The sequence below is a fragment of the Equus quagga genome, unplaced genomic scaffold, assembly GCF_021613505.1.
Source record: "Equus quagga isolate Etosha38 unplaced genomic scaffold, UCLA_HA_Equagga_1.0 HiC_scaffold_283_RagTag, whole genome shotgun sequence".
Lineage (NCBI taxonomy): Eukaryota > Metazoa > Chordata > Mammalia > Perissodactyla > Equidae > Equus > Equus quagga.
This window is the reverse complement of record NW_025793439.1, coordinates 1-6,478: the sequence shown is the minus strand read 5'-3', so window position 1 is coordinate 6,478 and position 6,478 is coordinate 1. Positions and strand designations below refer to the sequence as shown.

Sequence of the window (6,478 nt, the reverse complement as noted above, 5' to 3'; positions counted from 1 at the left end):
GGCAGTTCAGAGGTGCCGCCGGGACGAGGCGACGAGGCGACTCGCTCCGGCACGGGTGGCCCTGGCGGGCCTCGGGGGCTCTCGGTGCGTCGCCTGCGGGCTCCCTTTTCCAGAGAAAGCAGGGAGGGAAGGGCTTTACGAAAGGATTCCTGGTTTAAGACGCGTGAGTGGCTCCCAGAGCCCAAGGTGTCCCAGAGCACAGAGCAAACCTCCCTCTGGGCGGAAGCAAGGAAGAGAAGCACCAGTTTCCACTTCCCTGGTGGTCTAGTGGCTGGGATTCGGCGCTTTCACCGCCGTGGCTCGGGTTCGATTCCCGGTCAGGGAATCCTTTTGCACCGTCTGTCGGCACACACGAATCTCCCTTTCCTCTGCTGAGGCCTCATGCCCTCTGCTCCTCGCATGGAGACTTCAACTCCCGCAGAGGAAGGGAAACAAGGGTGGGCCCCTTCTCAGGGCACATCACTCTCTCTTGCTGGTCTCCACGTTAGCCACCCGCAGAAGCACCTTCACAGGGCTGCTACGCATCTTGCTCAGGTTTACACAGCCCTGCAGACCTTCAAAGCCCTGTGGGGCTGCACCCGAGCGCGCGCTCCTTCCCGCCCCAGGCGGCGCGGATCTGCCGGAGCTCTCTGTGACCGAGACGAGGCCAAGCCCAGGCGGCCTGTTGGTGCGGGCCCTGCAAACGGGCCGGTCGGCCGGGCCTCCCCAGCCCACTTCGCGGATAAAATGCTTCCGAGGACTTCGGACGAAAGAGGGGCCCGGAGGCGACGCCCGCGAGGGTTGAGGGGAAGGTGAGCGGTGGGTCAGGTCCTCGAGGACTGTCCCGTTTGTAGATTAAGCGGCGTAGGGAGCTGATGTTGACTGACCCCACAAAGGCAGCACTTGAAGTACGCACAAAAGGGCAAACCCTTACTGCTGCCATAAGCAGAACGCAGGAGTAAAAATCAGCGCCAGAATATCAAACCGATGGTACCACAGTCAAATCCCACAGCTGTTTCTACAACGGCTGTAGCATGTAAACTGTGTAGACTCCACCAGGCACTCTGCACGTTTTCCGCTTTCCCTTCCTCCCTCGCTCCGAAGGCCTGTGAAAAGACAGGCCACAGAGGGAGAGAAAATATTTGCAAAACATATCCGATTAAGGACTTGTATCCAAAATATGCAAAGAACTCTAAAATTCAACAATAAGAAAACGTTTAAAACCCAATTAAAAATGGGCAAGAGATTGAACGGACACCTCACCAAAGAAGACATACAGACCATACAGATGAACAGATGGCAATCCAGTATATGAAAAGATGCTCAACTTCGTATGTCACTAGGGAATTGCAAACTGAAACAACAATGGGCTACCGCTACACACCTCTTAGAATGGTTAAATCCAATAAACTAACAATACCAAATGCTGGTGAGTTGTGGAGCCATGGAAACCATCATTCGTTGCTCGGGGGACTGCAAAATGGTACAGCCACTTGGGGAGAGAGTCTGGCAGTTTCTTACAAAGCTAAACATAGTCTTACCATATGACCCAGCAACCGGGCTTGCACGTATTTACTGAAGTTTGTTGAAACCTTATGTCCATACAGAAATTCACACAGGAATATTTATAATAGCTTTATTTATAATTGCAACCAAGATATCCTTCAATGGGTGAATGGATTGAACAAACCATGGAATCGTTTTAAGCAATAACAAGAAACGGACTACCACAAAAAGGCATGAAAGAACGTTAGGCTCATATTGCTAAGTGAAAGAAGCCAGTCTGAAAAGACCACACACTGTATGATTCCAGCTGTATGACGTTTGTGGAAAAGGCAAAGGTAAAGAAAGATCAGTGGTTGCCCAGACTTGGAGGGGAAGGTGAGAAAAATGATTAGGTGGAGTATGGGGGATGTTTTCAGGCATGGAAAGTATTCTCTATGACATGGTAATGGTGGATACATGATGTCACTGATTTGTCAAAACTCATAGAACTGTAAAAGAGAGTGAACCTTAATGTAAAGTATGAACTTTCGTTAAGAATAATGTATTAATATTGGTTCATTCATTGTAACAAATGTATCACATAAATGCAAGATGTTAATAATAGGGGAAGCCGTGAGCAGGGAGGGAGTGAATATGAGAACTCTCTTTGTTACCTGCTCAATTTTTTTTGTAATCCTAAAACAGTTCTAAACAAAAAGTGTGTTAATTAATAGAAAAACAAAGATCTCCTGACCAGAAGATTTGACTGGCAGAGTGTAAAACAAAAAGGCACGATAAAAATGATTTTCTTGTGGGTGCGACTCTCCACTCGGGGCTCATCCTTGTCCTCAACTTTACCAAGGCCAGCAAACTAGGGCCTACGATGTCCACAGGAAGGTGAGAGGCCCCACTACCCAACTCCCCTCATTTCCACGGGAAATCCTCCCCACAAGCCTCCCCCTTCCCTGGGCCCCTGATGCTTCTCCCAGCACAGCTTCTGTCCTTCAGTGAGCTTCTTTCTTGATCCCTGCTCCATAGTGCCATGTAGCCAAAGGATGGAATAGGACAAAAGACAATAGTAACAATGGTTTTAGTTTCAAGTATTCCAAACCGCAGAGACCCACCAGACCCACCTGTGGCTTCAAAGACATGCTCTGGCCAGGTGGTGGCTGTGCTGCAGGATGAGCACTAAAGCACGGGTGATCATTTCAGGGCCTGGAAGCACTGCAGAATCCCTGTTGAGATCGACTCCTTAATGTCTTCTGCCCCAGAATTAACTCAAGGTGTATAGTTGCCCTTTTCCTCCCTTGGCCGCCGCCGCCGCCGCCACCACTCCCAGAGGCTGGAAAGCACCCCTCTTGCCTGTGCAAAAGAGAACCCAGCAGAGAAAGGTATGCATTGGCTGGGAATCAAACCCAGGTCTCCCACAGGGGAGGGGAGAATTCTGCCATTGAGCCACCCAAGCCCTGCCCCTCCCCATTAGTGTGGGTCTCATCAGGAAGAGTCTCAGGAAGGACTTTGAAAACACAGTTCTAGAAAGAAGTCCATACAGTCCTCTTTGGCAGACATGCAGAACAAAGAGAAAAGACACCCAGAGCACAGGCTTGCCTAGGAGACTTACATCAGGCAACACCATAAACCTCTGGCATTCAAATCATAATACTAGAATTCAAATTCAAATCAAATTTCCTCACTGATGATGCATTCTCTTTGCCCTCCCATTGCTTGGTGCCTCCAAAACCCTTTCCTCTCAACCTTGAGACACAACCCAGCTCTTTCCCTAAACAGGCGTTCGGGACCCAGGGATTTTTGTGGAGGCTCACGTTTGGGGATGTGCCTGAGTTGCTCCAGAAGATCTGGGTGATAACTGAGCTTCTCTCCTCCTGTGCCTCTTTGGAGTCCTTGGAGAAGGCCAAGGATCAAATGGTTCTGCTTTTAAAGTCTTGCGTTTGAGAGAGACCTACCAAAGGGGGAATAGGTGAAAATTTCACTCTATGATTTCTTCCCTTTAGCTACACCCTCACTGGCCACTCGATTAGGCCATTCCAGGGAAAAACAACTCGATTGGATTCCAGGTGGATGCTAGAAGGTTACTCTTCTAAGCTTTTTTTTTTTTTTTGCCCCATGCTTTTGTCTGATATTCATGTTTTCACTCTTTGATTCTTTTGTTCATGATTAGCCTGGTACAGGCCAAGCAGTAACCCGTGCACAGTCGCCCCAGGGCCCCAGAGCCTCCCTCCTCCGGTGCCTCTTTTGAGTCCCTAGAAAAGCCCAAGGGTCAACATGATCAGCTTGCGAACTCTGGTCTTACAGAGGCCTACACAAGAGTCTGAGGACAACTTTCTCTCCAAGATTTATTCCCTTCACCACACCACACCATACCCTTCCCCTCTCCTTTCTGGCTCTTGATTTTTTCCAACTTTGAAGCTCCACCCAAGATCCTTTTACTACCTTACACTCAAGCAAAACTTTATTCTTGATCACTGTATCCTCTACCCTTTCCGATTGCTCTGCTGGAGTTGCTCTACTTTGTGGATTAACCATTCTGCTGCTTATCTTGTGAAATTTGTTTTCTCGTTTGTCTATCTGTGACTGTGTGTGTGTGTGCGCGCCCGCGCGCGCGTTTGAGAGAGAGAGAGAGAGAGAGAGAATGTTTCCTTATTTGTTTCTCTCGCTCTCTCTTTCGTTGTATAACAACCTGAGACTGTGCAGTATGCTAGGCACTGTGCTACGCCTTGAGAATTTTTTATTTTTATGCACAAACTTGGTTTCCTGGGAACGGCGAATCTTTTTCATATGAGAATATGTCTTTGGAAGACAGAGTCAAGTAAACTGTGACTTAGAGCGCAATTCATGCCAAAATAAAAGCAGACACATTTCACACTGAATTCAGACAGTCAGGAAAGTCTTTCCAGAGGAAAAGACTTCTAAACTGAGACCTGAAGGATAAGAATGATTTTGAGGAAGGAAGACAAAGTTGTGAGAGACCATCCCCTGTAGAGAGAAACAAGTGCCTGAAAGTGAGAGAGTTCCTGACGTGTCCAGTACTTCACTGTTGCTGGACTTGAGAATTGGTAAGAGACATTCAGATGATGAGGATGAGGGAAGCCAGGGTTCATGTCACGAAGGTATTAAGACGTTTCAGTGAAGGAATATGGGGACACTATGTAGTTTCAGGCTACAGATATGTCTAGATGTAGGCTGTGGAAGGATCACTCAGGATGCAGTGTAGCAAATGGATTGGAGTAGATTAGACTGGCTGTAGGGAGGCTGGCTTTTTATCCGGTCGTATTAATGAAGGTAAGAGTTGATATAAAGTTAAGCACTGATTTGTTGGTTGTGACAGACATAAATTTCTGTGCTGGGAAGATGAGAGAGTGTATCCAAAAGTGGTAGCACGATGTGGTTTGGGCAACAGGGTGGTTGGTGGTGAGGGTAAGTACACTAGGCAGGGATAGGAACAGATTTGGGTGTTCTTGTGGGGATTGATTGAAATACTTGGGACAGTGCACTACATTTTGGGAGACACTGTGCCTGGGTCTGATCACAGAGTATTGCAGTAGAGGGTGGTGTGTGATGCTGACAGGGAACTCACAGGTGCAGTGAGTTTTAGCATTTGTGACTCTGAGACGCATACGAGGCATTGACTTGTGAATTAGGAGTTGTGAGTTGGAAGTACGGGTTTGTAGTTTAGAAAGAGACGTGGGACTTAATGTAGATCTGGTTGATGGAGGTGGTAACTGAAAGTACGTTGCCCAGAGCTGGTGTGTGTCTTGAGTGTTGGGCAGAGGACGGATAGAGCCAAAGCTCTCCAAGGTCAAAATGACAGTCATTTTCCTTGTTGAGCCCAGGTTATAACTCAGCCTCCACCTAACACAGCTTCTCAGCAAGAGAACAATGATTGCAGGTCTGCAGCTGCTGTCTTCAAAAAGTCATGATTTCTAGTCTCAACATGTAGGGGAGCTCTCCCGCTTCCTTTCTTCAGTTTAATTTCCCCAGGAATAATTGGGGAGAGAAACCTCTGTATATTTCAATTTCATCCAAGGACCATTATGTTAACATTTCAACCATTAATATTTTTCGGAAACTTGGTCTGCTCCTTAGACAACCCATTCACTGTAGCCTGTGCCTCATGTGCATCTCAGAGTCACATATGTTAAACCTCAACGCAACAGGGAGTCCCATCTAGGAGATTAGAGTCTCCCAAACAATTGAACATTGACTGCAAACTTAATATTAATTAATCTTTTAATGATTATGATATAACATATATCCATCCAAATGCTTTGAACACCTTACAAAGCAGGCAGGTGCTGCTGATGCAATGATTAGGAGGCTGACTCATTATTCTTGTATGAAAAAACAGTTACAAACAACCAATCCCATTGACCAAAATGTGTTTCTTCATTATCTCTATTTTGATTCTGGCCCTCTCCTTCTTTTGATTCCAATCTAATTCTGCTTCTGCTTCTTATTTCCTCCCTGGATTAGACTTTTACTTCCCTAACCTGGTAAATTAGATTACTTCCTCAGACTCTCTAAAGCAACAGTTTGAGGTTGACAGTTGGCGGTTCAGGGTCATAAACAAGGGATCTGGATGAAATTCCGACGTTTTTCTGCAGGGGTCTGTTATAGAGTTGGAAAGAGCCTTTTTCAGAGTTGTAGTGTGAGCCGACAAAACAGATATTTTGATACTTTAATTTGAATGTCCCCCTTTATGCTGTTGCCTGACAGGAGTAAGCCTCTTCCGCAAGCCTCTGCTTCCAGTGTCTTTGTGTTTGTGAGCTCTGTCCACAGAGGCTGTGTAAGCCTGTTCGGGAACTCTTTCGTTCCCACCTCCCCCCCCATCCCCGCCCAATCCTCCGGTGGCTGTCAAGATTCTTTCTGGAGACCCATCAGGGGCTACAGCACAGGGAGGCATTGGTGGTTCAGTGGTAGAATTCTCGCCTCCCATGCGGGTGACCCGGGTTCGATTCCCGGCCAATGCATGGTGCCCACTTCCCTTTTTGCCACC

At 47.3% G+C, this 6,478-nt stretch overlaps 2 non-coding genes across 2 annotated transcripts; both read left to right on the top strand.

Annotated features, from left to right (window-relative positions):
* Window positions 1–253: 253 nt before the first annotated feature.
* Window positions 254–325, top strand: TRNAE-UUC (transfer RNA glutamic acid (anticodon UUC)). The gene has a single exon. It is a non-coding gene; the product is annotated as a tRNA-Glu (tRNA).
* A 6,056-nt stretch (window positions 326–6,381) lies between these two features.
* On the top strand, window positions 6,382–6,452 carry TRNAG-CCC (transfer RNA glycine (anticodon CCC)). Its single transcript has one exon. It is a non-coding gene; the product is annotated as a tRNA-Gly (tRNA).
* Window positions 6,453–6,478: the final 26 nt, after the last annotated feature.